This window comes from Impatiens glandulifera, chromosome 1 (genome assembly GCF_907164915.1).
Source record: "Impatiens glandulifera chromosome 1, dImpGla2.1, whole genome shotgun sequence".
In the NCBI taxonomy this organism is placed as follows: domain Eukaryota; kingdom Viridiplantae; phylum Streptophyta; class Magnoliopsida; order Ericales; family Balsaminaceae; genus Impatiens; species Impatiens glandulifera.
This window is the reverse complement of record NC_061862.1, coordinates 42,413,502-42,428,981: the sequence shown is the minus strand read 5'-3', so window position 1 is coordinate 42,428,981 and position 15,480 is coordinate 42,413,502.

The window sequence follows — 15,480 nt, the reverse complement described above, 5'->3', positions numbered from 1 at the left end:
TATAATAATATAACACATAAATAAAATAATTATATTAAAATTGTAGATACTTTTAAAGTACTGATTTTAAATAAATAAAAATTAATAATAATAATAATTTTTGACGGTTTTCAAAAAATATATACAAAACAAAATCAAACATGATCTAAGAACCTAAAATAAGGTTGAACCTAAATTAAATAAGACTTAATCCATGGCAACTTAAGGTTTGGTGATTGATACGTGAAAATCATTCAATGATCTCTATTTTAAATTTTTGATCATTTATAAAAAAAAATATTTTACCCTTAGTTAAATTATTCAATCTTAATTCATTATTTAAAGATAAATAAAAAATTAAACACGTGACTAAAGTCTTGTATCATTATATCCTTATGAGATGAAAACAAAATCTCAACAATACATATAAAAAAAATAATAAAATAATAAATGAATCAAAGTTTAAAAAATAAAATAAATTATAAACAAGGACTTAAATAATTCTTTCTGGGAAATTAGACGAAATGACCCTAAAAATAGGCTTATTTGCCTCCGTGGTCATCTTTAATAAAATTTGATCTGATGACCACTTATTTTTTTTTGACGAATTTACCCTTTTCGCGTAACGCGAAGGGATTTCGCGTTTCGCGAAGTGAAACAGTATTGATATATATACTCAAATTTTTTCATTTCTCTCATTTTCTTTCTCTCTCATGATTTCTTTTCTCCTGAGTTTGTCGCCGGCGGCGTAAACTCCGGCGACGGCGACTTCTATGACCTAAATCTACAAGATAAGAAACCTAATCCCCGAATCTATGTTTATATAACAGATTTATGTTCTTATTTGTATTTCTTAATGAAACCCTAACCCTAAATATGTTCTTTTTGGTGATATTGGTTAATATTGGTTCATATTGAATCATATTTGTTCATATTGGGTCTCATATATGTTCATATTTGTTCATATTGGTTTATTAGTTTGTTCATCTTATTGATTATTCTTTTGGCTGTGATGATATTTGTAGATGATATCGTTTCTGCTAGTTACTTAACGAAGCGTTAAGTACTTAGCGAAGCGTTAAGTACTTAACGCTTCGCTAAGTACTTAACGCTTCGCTAAGTACTTAGCGTTTCTGCACGCGCGCGTAGGAAGACGAAGAGGCGCGCGTATATGCACGCGCCATACCATATATTTTAAAAAATCAAACATTTCGACATTCATTTCTTCCATTTTCCCTCTTCTCTCGATTCCTCTCTCTCTACTACAACCGTCTCACTGAAGAAGACTTTGACAAGGCCGATCTGCCCGTCCCCCTCGTGTCCTCCCTCTCTATCATTGATTCCCCATAAATCTCAGGTTTGTTTTTTTTGGTTGTTGCATGTCTTTTTTTGGTTATGGGTTTTCATATTTGCATGTTTAGTTTTAGGGTTTTGGCTGTTTCAGTTTATTTGGTTAGGTTTAGCGTTTAATGTATGTTTCTGGTTATTGATTATTGCCTTATATTTGCATGTTTGTTTCTGGTTGTTGGTTATTGTTTCTGGTTTAGGGATTCGCTAAGTACTTAACGCTTCGCTAAGTACTTAACGCTTTGCTAAGTACTTAAAGCGTTAAGTACTTAACGTTTGGTGTGGTCTATGTATTTGTTCTTACATTTTTGTTGTTGTTCCTTTTGTAGATGGCAGAAACCACCGTTCCTGATTTTCCTGGAAGGATTTCTTGGAAAAGCGCCCTCTGCCTGAAGAAGATTGTTATGAAGTTTGAGGAAATGGATCTTGTGGAGAAGGTGTACAATACCCAATTCAGATATATAGTCTCTGCGCCAGTGTTGCAGTTCTCAGGAACTATTGTACATCACATGTTGCTTAGGAGGGTAACCTCAACCTCCAAGGATATAACTTTCAATATCAATGGGCAAGAACTTGTGTTTGGTATGAAAGAGTACGCCTTGGTGACGGGCCTAAACTTCGGAAGGTTTCCTGAGGTGAACGAAGAAGAATGCCGAGGTTGTCCACCTCTGTTGGTAAAATATTTTAAAGGGAAGACGAGTGTAGTAATGCAAGAGTTGGAGACTGCTTTTTTGAAATGTAGAGATAAGGAAGATGCCTGGAAGATGGGGCTGGTATGCCTGATTTGCCAGTACCTATTTTCATTTGACCCAAGGAGGGTGGTATTTGCAAAAATCCTCCACATGGTCGAAGACGAGGAAAGTTTCCTCCGATTTCCTTGGGGGAAGGTGACCTTTAGAGCCACCCTCAAAGGTTTGAACAAGAACATGAGACATCTCAGTCACAAATATTATAAGAAGAAGAAAAAGAGTACTGATCCTTATGCTCCTTTTGCTTATAACATTTATGGGTTTGCACTGACATTTCAAGTGTGGACATATGAGGTCATCAAAGGTTTTGTTCCTAAATTTGCTAGAAAGAATGAGCTTAATGATCCTCTACGCCCAAGGTTGTTAGTCTATCATTCCAACAGGAAGAACACCTTGATCGAGATAAAGACTGCCCTGGAGACAACGGATCTGACTGAGATGGAAGAGTCCTCCATGGAGAAGAGGTTATACAGTGGTGAGGACTTTGAACAAATAGATGAGTCAACTGATGAATTTTTTGAGGGATTTACAGAAGGGAAGTTAGTGAAGGAGGATTATGATGATGAAGAGGAGGGAAGTGAACCTGAGGATGAACATGAAGAACCTACTTCCAAACCAAACACCCGGAAGAGAAAGGCTGCGCTTAATTTCAAAGAAGCCGTAAACCTGAAGAGGAAGCTTGCTTTTGAATCTAGTCCTGCCAACATTCCTAGCCCCCCATCCGCTACTAGTCCTGGATTACCTCCAACATCTTCTGTTGGATGTAAATGTGAAGAGCTGAAAGAGTAGGTAAAAGCGCTGAAGGAGGAGCTCATCAAAGAGGTGAAGGAGGAGCTCAAAGAGATGAAAACAACTTACGAAGAAACTCAAACAAATCACAAGGCTTATATGAAAAAGTTGGTTGTTAGTATGTGCGAACAGTTATTAGCCAAATCCAACCAAAGGATGGTCACGTTAATAGTCAAATTAGATAGTATGGAGGAGGAGAGGAAGAAGAAGAAGAAGAAGAGCAAATGGGAAAAAAAGGGCAAGACTGAGGTAAGATAAAGATACGTATCGCTTCGTTAAGCACTTAACGCTTCGTTAAGTACTTAACGCTTCGTTAAGTACTTAACGCTTCGCTAAGTACTTAACGCTTGGCTAAGTACTTAACGCTTCGTTAAGTACTTAACACTTCGTTAAGTACTTATCTTTTGTTGTTCTTAACTGACCACACTGTTGTTTTATTTTTGCAGGAAGGGAATGTGGAGGAGATGAAGACGAATGACATGGAGATGAAGGATGGGAAGGTGGAGGAGGAGAGTGAGAAGGTGGAGGATAGAACTGAGCATGAGTGTTGTTGGTCGAATTTCCGGATCTCAAACATCTCAGATAATTTACCTTTCACGGCACGCAATCTCCACTTGCATTTCTCATCCAAACATTTCACATACCAAAGATGTTTTCTTGACTTCTCCACCTTGAATTCAAAATGATTAGCCATCGCATATTTATATAGCATCAGTTGTAGTTCTTTTTATTTTCAAACAAGGCACCGACTTCCAATACAGTTTCAGTAGTTAACGCCAACGCAAATGAGGGGTATGTCGGTGATATGTCTGTCGGTGATATGTCTGTCGGTGATATGTCTGTCGATGGTGTACCAAATGATGATCTTCTTGCACTATATGGTGTACCCAATGATGATCTTCTTGCACTAGTAGGTGTACCCGTTGATGCTCTTCTCGCACTATGTGGTGTAGGTATTGATGCATGCAAGTCCTGAGTAAGTGGGATGTGAGGCAAAGAGTTATCTCCGGCTTCATTACTTTCAACAAAGACCTCCGAGGGTAAAGCTTCTGGTACAATTTTCTGAGTAAATTGTGGGAGAATACTTTCTTGAGTTGGGTAGGTAAGTAGTGGTATCTTTTCTTTAGTAAATTGTGACTTCTCTACTACAGACACACACAATGGTGACACAGTTCTACCCAAAATCAAGCGTGATAAATATATGTTCAGATCCTCATCATCTTCAATAAAAACGGGTTTAGGATTTGTGATATTCGGAATATCATACTTCACTTGCAGCACTAAATCATAGGTAGATTTCTGCACTTGAAGTCTTTCATGGAGTTTATCAATTAATTCAGCATAACGAGTACTTTGGGGTAAATCCAATGTTTAATTGAAGAGGCATCAAAAAACCATATTCCATTAACATCAACTTTCCACTCTCCATTATAGAAAACGAAAACTTCGGCTGCAAGAAAAATTGGAAACGGGATAATTAATACTGTGAAATGGAAACCCTTCGCGAAACGGGAAGTACTTAGCGAAACGGGAAGTACTTAGCGAAACGGGAAGTACTTAGCAAAACGGGAAGTACTTAGCGAAACGGGAAGTACTTAGCGAAACGGGAAGTACTTCGCGAAACGGGAAGTATCATCAGATGAAACCCTAAACAACCCAGTGATTCGAAAATGCATAAATGAACAACAATAAACTTGAAATACATAAACTTACCAATTGTTACAATGCTTGTGCTCGTCGTGGAGCTCATTGAGTGTCGCCGTTGAACTCCGTCGCCGGCGAGATTAGAGAGAAGGAGGAGAAAAGCGGAAGGGAAGAAAGAGAAGGGAAGAAAAGAAATGAAAAAAAGATGGCCGGATTTTATTATATAGTAAGGGTATTCTGGACTTTTCACAGCGTCTCACTTCGCGAAACGCGAAGTCCTTTCGCGTTACGCGAAAAGGGTAAATTCGTCAAAAAAAAAAATTTAAGTGGTCATCAGATCAAATTTTATTAAAGATGACCACGGAGGCAATTTCCCCTATTTTTAGGGTCATTTCGTCCAATTTCCCTTCTTTCTCACTTTGTTAGAAACTATTTATTTAGTCATTTTAATAAAGCCTTCAAATACATTTCTTTTGGATATTTAGAATTATTAATAAAGCCTTCAAATACAAATAAGGCAAATATCAATTAAGCATAAACTAAACAAGGCTTTGAGCCTTGATGATTTGGTCAAACAGCCGTGGATGGGTCTTGGCGCTGGTTGTTGATCAAACCTTGTTGATTGGGTCAAACAGTGTGCAAGTCTTGGTTTGAATCCTAAGCCTATCCTTTATTTTCTCTTTTTTTTTTTCCAGCAAACTTTCACATCCGCCCTCACCTTTTTCTTGGTGGGAAACTTCAAAACAAATGTTTGGAAACGGTCAATGAAGTTATAGGATCTTGTTACAACTAACTATTATGTGAAGGTTGTGAATTGTTTATAGAGAAAATCAATGAGTAGAAATAAGAAGATAAAGAAGAATCACGAGATAATGAAAAATGATGAGGGATTTAAGAAGACAATGTGAGTATGAAAATGAGAATTCTAACAATATTTTATATAATGTAATCTCATAATAATTAACAATAAGGATTAGTTTTAATTAAAAGATTAATAATTAATTGTAACTTTATAACATCTTCAAGCCCTTCTTTGCATATTTGTCAATTATTCTCTTATAAGCAATGTCATTTGTTCTCTGAGCCTTTTTTTTTCTCCTTTATCACATTTCTCCTCTATCACATAACTATCACATAACATCAAGTGGAGCTTGGGCGACACTGAGTTCGTGACACATTCATCAATTCATTAGATTTTATAAAAATTCGATAAACATTTTCAAACTCCAAAATGTTTACCGATTCCTTTAAAGTCATAATCAATCATCATAAACACACCAACACATTCTAACATACATATATAATAATGATTAGGAATCAGAACTACTCAACCAAATGCCATGAACGCGCAATTGATTCTTCTAAAATTTAAGTAAATTTGAGTTTTTTGGATTTAAGAAGAATGGAAGGAATTTAGCTTGGTAATATATATATATATATATATATATATATATATATATATATATATATATATATATATATATATATATATATATATATATATAATCCAAATTAACTAATACATATAACATCAGCCAACATATGAACATGAATTACATTAAGATGAAGTTTCATTAGAATGTGGTATTGTAACATGAATGAAAACACACCAGAGGTTTTAATAATTTCAACACAACTCTAGTGTAGGTACACAACCTACACTAGTAAAAATAGGGCAAATAACCTCAACTCATTTTTCCAAAAAATAATCCCGTGGATTTCATATATTAGGGATATTAGGGTTACAATAGGGATAGTGATGTAATTTTAAGGGAATGATTAATACAATTGAGTCCATTTTACACGAGGGATTATCATTTAGAGTATTTTCTTGTTCCATGTTCATTTCTGACTAATCACTTTCAACCATTTTCTACCCACCATCCAACATTTATTATTTTTTCAATCACTGTTTTTTTAATGTACACTTGGTAAAAAACAATAAAAATTATTTTCTTACCCATTAATTAAAACTGGTTATATAAACTAGATTTCATATTGACCAAGAATTATTGGTATTCTAATGAACAAATCTATTTTATTTTTTCAATTGGGAGGCTAATATTTGTATTCATACACAATAGTTGTAAGCAATAAAAAAATAGATTTATTCACATTCATCTTCACCTACATGAAGTACCATGGTGAATACAAGTTCAAATCTAAATTCATGAAAAACAAAATACTTGCTTGTACAGTAATTAATCAATTTATAATGAAAAAATATTGATATAAAGTTTAGACTGTAAAAATAAAGACTAATAAATTATGTGTCAGACTTATTATAAATGAATCTTTTATTGAAGAAATTGTTAGCTTCCTTTTTTTTATATATTCCTTTGTCTTAAATTATCGTCTCTCTTCAAAATTTAAAATCATTAAATTTTATTTTTTTATTAACTATTTATGTCACATAAATAATTTAACATTATTTCATACACTATTTCATACACTATTTCATTAATCACGTCATTTAATATAATAATCAAAATTAGATATTAATATATTTTAATTATTTTTATTAAAATAATATTTTCTAACTCTTTTTTAAATTATTTTAATCTAATAATAATAAAACAAATATTTCTTCAATTTTATTTTATTTAAAAATAATATTATAATTAAAAAATATATTTTATATTATTTAATAACTAAATTTATATATTTGAACTTGAAAATAAATAATAATTTTAAAGTTTAAATCTTATAAACAAATTTAAATTACCTATATATAAATATATATAAAAGCTTAAAATTTATATAAAAATACTTTTTTATAAAAAATAATTCATAAAATATTTTATTACAAAACCAAAATAATATTTGATTTTAACTTTTTTTTATTAAATTTAACCTTATTTATATATTTATTTTTAAAAATAAATAACAAAATTAATTATAATTATATTTTATTAAAATATTTAAATAATAAATATGCAAAAAAAATATATATATTTAATAATATAAAATATTTTATTTAAACTGAATTAAAAGATATTTAAAATAATCTTTATTATTAAAATAATATTTTAGTAAATAAATATAAATTATTAAATATTTGATTTATTAAATTATTAATTATAATATATATTTTTTATTATATATTAATATTTTATTAAATAAACCAAATATTCATAATTTTTATTAAATGAAGAAATAAATATAATAGTGATAAAAATAAATAAAATTATTAAGTTTCAATAAATTTATATAAATATTTTAATAAAAGTTAATATATAAAATATTTTATTTTATTAAAAAAGATATTATATTAAATTAAAAAATTAATCTTAATAAAATTTATTTAAATAAAATTATGTTTTTATAATATTTGTAAAAATATATAATATAAAAAATTAAAATTTGTTTTTCAAAATTTACAATTAATTTTTATGAAGGTGCTAGATAAAGGGGTGAAGCTAAATATATTTATAATGTTATATCATAATAAATTTTATTTATTTCTTTTTAAATTTATTAGAATTTATAATTATATATTAATAAAAATTAATATATTTTATTTAAAACAAATTGTTTTCAATTTTAATAATTTATTTATATTTTAAGTTTTAAAATTAAGTAAATAAACAAAAATATATTTAAATATATAGCATTATAAATAGAATATTAATTATTAAATATTATTAGAAATATAAAAATATAAAAATAATGATATTTTTTATAATAAAAATCAATTATTATTATTAATCATATTTTTATATTTAAAATTATAATATTAAATTATATATTTTAAAACTAATTATTATTTTATAAAATTAAAAAATAAATAAAACTATTTATAAATAAACCTTTTATAATAAATCATTTTACAAAAACAGATTGTTTTATTTATTTTTAAATAAAAAAACATAAAATTTTAATATTTTAATAGATATAAAAGTATTTAATAAAAACAATATTTATTAAATTATTATTTTATATAAACACTAAAATAAATTTTATTAGATTTATTCATAAGGATTTTAATATTAAAAAAATTATAATTATTTTTAAAAACTCTTTAATATATTTTTTTGACCAATAATAAAAAAAACTAATATATATATATATATATATATATATATATATATATATATATATATATTACAAAAAAAAATCATTTTTTTAAATAACATTATTCTCTCACTTTTAAGTTTAATAAAAGTTAACTATTATAATATTTTTAATTAATCTTATTCTTTATTAAATAATATAATAATATAACACATAAATAAAATAATTATATTAAAATTATAGACAGTTGAATTTAACTTTTTTAACGTACCCTATTTTAATTAAATAAAAAATATTAATAATAATAATAATTTTCTTTTTTTACGGTTTTTGAAAAATATATAAAAATAAAAATCAAAACATGATTGGCCTAAATTAAATACAAGGTGATTGGTTAGGAAATCAAAACTATAAGTAGGATGTGTACTCAAATAATGACCTCTATTTTAAATTTTTGATCATTTATAAAAAATATTTAATTAAAATTTTTGATCATTTATACAAAATATTTAATTTACAACTTAGTTAGTTTATTCAATCATTTTATTTTAAGATGTGTCTAGATTATAGTCATAGTGAAAAAAAAAAGAAATAAGTAAGATAAAAATAAATATAAATAGATAAATCTAAGATCTCAATAATACCTAAAAAAAATTTAGATGAATCAAAGTTAAAAAAAAAAAAAAAATTCTAAACAAGACTTAAACAATCATTTCTCACTTTGTTGTAAAATATTTATTTAGTCATTATATAATTCTTTTGGATTTTTAGAATTATTAATAAAGCCTCCAAATACAAATAAGGCAAATATCAAATAAGCATTAACCAAACAAGGCTTTGAGCCTTGATGATTAGGTCAAACAGTTGTGGATGGGTCTGGGTGCTAGTGGTAGATCAGGCCTGTTGATTGGGTCAAACAACCGTGCAAGTCTTGGTTTGAATCCTGAGCCTATCCTTTATTTCCTCTTCTTCTCTTCTGAAGCAGATTTCCAAGGCCGCCTCACCTTTCTCTTGGTGGAAAACTAAACAAATGTATGGAAACGTTCAATGAGGTTAAATGATCTTGTTACAACCAATTATTATGCAACAATTGTGAATGGTCTACGTAGAAAATCAATTAGAAAAGATGATGAGATAAAAGAAGAATTGCAAGATAAAAAAAGGAGAAGGGATTCAAAAAGATAATGTGAATATGAAAATGAGAATTCTCATTAATATTATCCGTGCATTCAAAATTCTAAAAATATTTTATATAACGTAATTTCTTAATAATTAACAATAAGGATTAGTTTTAATTAAAAGATTAATAACTAATTGTAACTTTATAACATCGTCTTCAAGCTCTTCTTTGCATATTTGTCAATTATTCTCTTATGACATTTGTTTCCCTTTCACTTGTTCTCTGAGCCTTCTCTCTTTTTTCTACTCTATCACATAACAGCAAGTGGAGCTTCGGCGAGACTAAGTTCGTGACACATTAATCAATTCATTAGATTTTATAACAACGCCATGAACGCACTATTGATTTTTTTAAAAATTTAAGTAGATTTAGGTTTTTCGGATTTAAGAAGAATGGAAGGAATTTAGCTTGGTAGATAGCTTGCAAATGACATTTAGAACATATCTATATCATCCAATTTTTTTTTTGATAAAATATATCATCCAAATTAACCAATACATATAACATATGAACACGAAATACATTAAGATGAAACTGAATGAAAACTCACTAGAGGTTTTAACAACTTCAATACAACTCTAGTAAGCTTTTAGGATCCCCGTCTAAGAATACAATCCACACTAAGTAAAAATAGGGCAAATAGCGACCATCTCCACCGATTGACTATAACGCCAATCGATATTAACAGGATAATATCGATTGCTATGACACCCATACTCGAAAAATGCTCAAGAGCTTGAAGATGACAATGAAGAATTTTGATTCATTGTCTCTCCTTCACTCTAGATGATCCACGATGATAAGGCCCTTGCTCTAACTTTGTGTTTCCTCGATTGCATTTTCTGTCTTCGAACTTCGCCGAGGTTGTTGTTGTTAAATTCTTAATATATTCTTCGTTATATGGCATCAAACAATTTGTAAAATGGTGGTCTCAAGCCATTTTTATATTTCTGAAAAAAAATCGCCTCTCCAACGGTCTCTTGAGCGAGTGCCACTAGTTCCAGAACGTTGGAGAGCGACATCGAACGTAGGCGTTGGCTGATTTGTCCAAAGACACCAGCAATCATCGGATCCATTCCTTGAGTCTCCAATTTCCCTTTATTAATTGACTTTGTTATTTCGCTTCAATGTCTTATGCATATTTTTTTGGTTTTTTTATTAGTTGAATGAAATGTTTGGCGTATTAATCATAAAAAACTTCATTCCACAATTGTATTGTCTATTCATTTCTACCAATTTTTTTCTTCTTCTAGAAATAGAAATGTTAATACAACCTATTTTGAATGGAATCGAATAAAAAAATAAGTAAAATCATAATAACTAGCATGTATCCCGTGCATTTGCACGAATAATAATATAAAAAAACGTGAAAAAATATTACGGTAAAAATTTTATGGGCGGGTCAACCCACAATCCAACCAAGTATCCATTTACTCTCACATATATCCAAATTAACCACAGCTCTCGACACGGCAATCCGGTCACTTTAAAAATTAAGCATCATTATATCTATATATATAGATTAGTTAGTTAAAAAGTTGAACTTATATTGTTAAAATGTTATGCTTTTATCAAATATTTGGTTGAATTTAAAATATAAAGTGTTATTAACTTAGTTGGTTAAAAGGTTGTACTTATTTTTTTAGGTTGCAAGTTCGAACCATACTTATAGCATTTTTAATTTTATTTTTAACCGTTTTAAGTTTATGAGCGGGTCAACCCACAATCCGACCCAAGTATCTATTTACGCTCACATATATCCAAATTAACCACAGCTCTCGACCCGGCAATCCGGACACTTTAAAAATTAATCATTATAGATATATAGATTAGTTAGTTAAAAAGTTGAACTTATATTTTTAAAATGTCACACGTTTATCAAATTTTGGGTTGAATTTAAAATATAAAGTGTTATTAGCCTAATTGGTTAAATGGTTATACTTGTTTTGTTTTGTTAGGTTGCAAGTTCGAACCATACCTATAGCATTTTTAATTTTATTTTTAACCGTTTTAAGTTTATAGGCGGATCAACCCACAATCCGATCCAAGTATCCATTTACTCTCACATATATCCAAATTAACCACAGCTCTCGACCCGGAAATCCGGACACTTTAAAAATTAAGCATCATTACCCACAATCCAACCCAAGTATTCATTTACTCTCATATATATCCAAATTAACCACAGCTCTCGACCCACCAATCCGGACACTTTAAAAATTAAGCAACATTATATATATATATTAGTTAGTTAAAAAGTTGAACTTATATTGTTAAAATGTTACGCGTTTATCAAATTTTGGGTTGAATTTAAAATATAAAGTGTTATTAGCCTAGTTGGTTTAAAGGTTGTACTTGTTTTGTTAGGTTGCAAGTTCGAACCATACCTATATCTTTTTTAATTTTATTTTTAACCATTTAAAGTTTATGGGCAGGTCAACCCACAATCCAACCCAAGTATCCATTTATACTCACATATATCCAAATTAACCACAGCTCTCGACCCGGCAATCCGGACACTTTAAAAGTTAAGCATCATTATATATATATATAGATAACTCTCATTAATTATATTTACTAGAGAAAGAGAACAACTTATTTTTTTCATTTTTTTTAAATGGTCTATGAAAGAAGAAGCGTATCTATATATATATAATGATGTTTAATTATTAAAGTGTCCGGATTGCTGGGTCGAGAGTTGTGGTTAATTTGGATATATGTGAGAGTAAATTGATACTTGGGTCGGATTGTGGGTTGACCCGCCCATAAACTTAAAACGGTTAAAAATAAAAATAAAAATGCTATAAGTATGATTCGAACTTACAACCTAATAAAACAAGTACAACCTTTTAACCAACTAGGCTAATAACACTTTATGTTTTAAATTCAACCCAAAATTTGATAAACGCGTGATATTTTAACAATATAAGTTCAACTTTTTAACTAACTAATCTATATATATATATAATGATACTTAATTTTTAAAGTGTCCGGATTGCCGGGTCGAGAGCTGTGGTTAATTTGAATATATGTGAGAGTAAATGGATATTTGGGTCGGATTGTGGGTTGACCCGACCATAAAAATTTTACCGTAATATTTTTTTCACGATTTTTTATATTATTACTCGTGCAAATGCACGGGATACATGCTAGTTTAAAGAATAACAATAAAAGCATTAAATACAAAAGGTGGAAGAAATAAAAATAGAGAAAAATAAGGCAATTGAAAAACTTAACAAAACAAAATGCATTAAATTTTCTAAGAGAGTAATGAGATACCTGTCGAGAACAAATTTTTATCTGATCTTTCATTCGACAGCGTCATGATAATGGCGTTGTGAATGAAACTCATTAATCATCTATAGTTGTCAAAAGTTCTCCATTTTCGTTCCAACCAATTAATCCATCAAAAAATAACGAGAATAAAATATTATCACTTCAAACCAGTTAATTTGTCTTTCTCCAATCAAACCTCCCAACAACTGCGAATAAACTTTGGCATAACTCATTAAACTTCGGTCAAAAAAGCTACAAATCTCAACCATAAACTAACCATGCAAGAGGATGTGCAAACTGACTCCTCCTTATATAACAACACAACATTGACTCGCTTATGATACCTCCTTATATAACAACACAACATTGGCTTACTATGACACCTCCTTATATAACAATACAACATTGACTCGCTATGATAAAGTGATCAAGCTTAAATATGTCATCGGTTAAAATAATTTGATGAATATCACTTAAATCCATCAATTTTTTTTTATTTTTTTATTTGTGAGGCTATTACGAGTATTCATACTCGTTGTAAGCAATAAAAAAAAAATCCATTTATTCAACTAACCTATCACATTCATCTTCACCTCCATGAAATAACCATGGTCAATACAGGTTCAAATCTAAATTCATCAAAAACAAATGCTTAATTGTATGCTAATTAATCAATTTATAATGAAAATAATATTAATATAAAGTCTGGATGGATGGTCAAAATAACAACTTACAAATTATGTGTAATTTGGAGACTCAATCTTATTATCTTTATAGTGAAAGAAATTGAAATTATTAACTTTTAATACGATTGGTCGTTCATCATATTCATTCATAATACAAATAAACTTTAGCAAGTTTCTCGTAGATCTTATCGTCTTCTTGTAAAATCTAAAAATAATTAAAAAAAAATATTAATTATTTATGTCCTTTACTTTAATTTTCATTTATTTTAGTGGATAAAATATAACTCATAATAGTTAATACTAAATTTCAATATTTATACTTTTATTTTTAGTAGTTATAAAGGTTAATATTTGATTTATTTAATCAAGAAAATAAATATTTATATAATAATATATACATAAATATAGCTAGATATGCTTATATTATTTTTTATAATATATATTCTAAGTTTTAACTAAAATTATAGTTTGATACATTTAACGTACAAAATTATAAACTAATTATCATGTAAACAAAATTTCAAAATTTTTATAATATTTATTAAATTATTAAAAAACTTTAAAATTAAAATAATATTAAAATTATTTATTAATTTAAAAAATATATATATTTGAAAATAAATATAAATGTTCTTCTAATATATATATTTTTAATAATAATATAAAAACCTTTTTTTTTTAATTATTTTAATCTGATAATAAAAATAAAACAATAGAATTTAATAATAAAAAAATATAATTATTTTATTTAAATTAATATTATACTTTAAAAAACAACATTTTATATTATTAATAAAAAAATTTAAATAATTAAACTTGAAAATAAATAATAATTTTAAAATTTAAATCTTTTAAACAAATTTAAATTACCTAAATATAAAATCTTAAAATTTATATTTAAATATTTAAATAAATTTTGTTTTTTAATAAAAATAATAATTCTTAAAATATTTTATTACAGAAATAAAAAGATATTTCATTTTAACTTTTTAGTAAATTTAACCTTATTTATATATTTATTCATTAATAAATAACAAAAATAATTATAATTATATTTTTTATTAAATATTTAAATAATAAATATGAAAACAAATACATAATATAAAACATTTTATTTAAATTAATTAAAGGATTTTAAAAAAAAATATTTTTATTTAAATAATATTTTAGTAAATAAAATATAAATTAATAAATATTTGATTTATTATATTATTAATTATAATATCTATTTTTTTATTATATATTAATATTTTATTAAAAAATAAAATAATGGAAATTGTTATTAAATAAAGAAATAAATAAAATAGTGATAAAAATAATTAAGTTTAGTTAAATTTTATATAAATATTTTAATAAAAGTTAATCTATAAAATATTTTATTTTATTAAAATATAAAATATATTAAATTATAAAATTAATATTCATTAAAAATTATTTAATTAAATTTATATTTTTATATTTGTAAAAAAGTTTATATAATATTTTTTTAATATTATGGGTTGAACAAAATATCTTTAGAATTATGTTGAATGTAGTTACAATACTTAAAATATTAGTTAGTTTTGTTTTTTATAATTCTAATATTATAATTATAGTTATATATATGGTTATTTTTTTATAATTTTACAATTTATTTATTTATTTTAATTAAAATTATATATTAATAAAAACTATATTAAATATTTTATTATTTTATTTATTTATTTATTTTAATTAAAATTATATATTAATAAAAATTAAATATTCATATGATTTATTTAAAAACAAATAATTTTTAATTTTAATAATTTATTAATATTTAAAATTAAGTAAATAA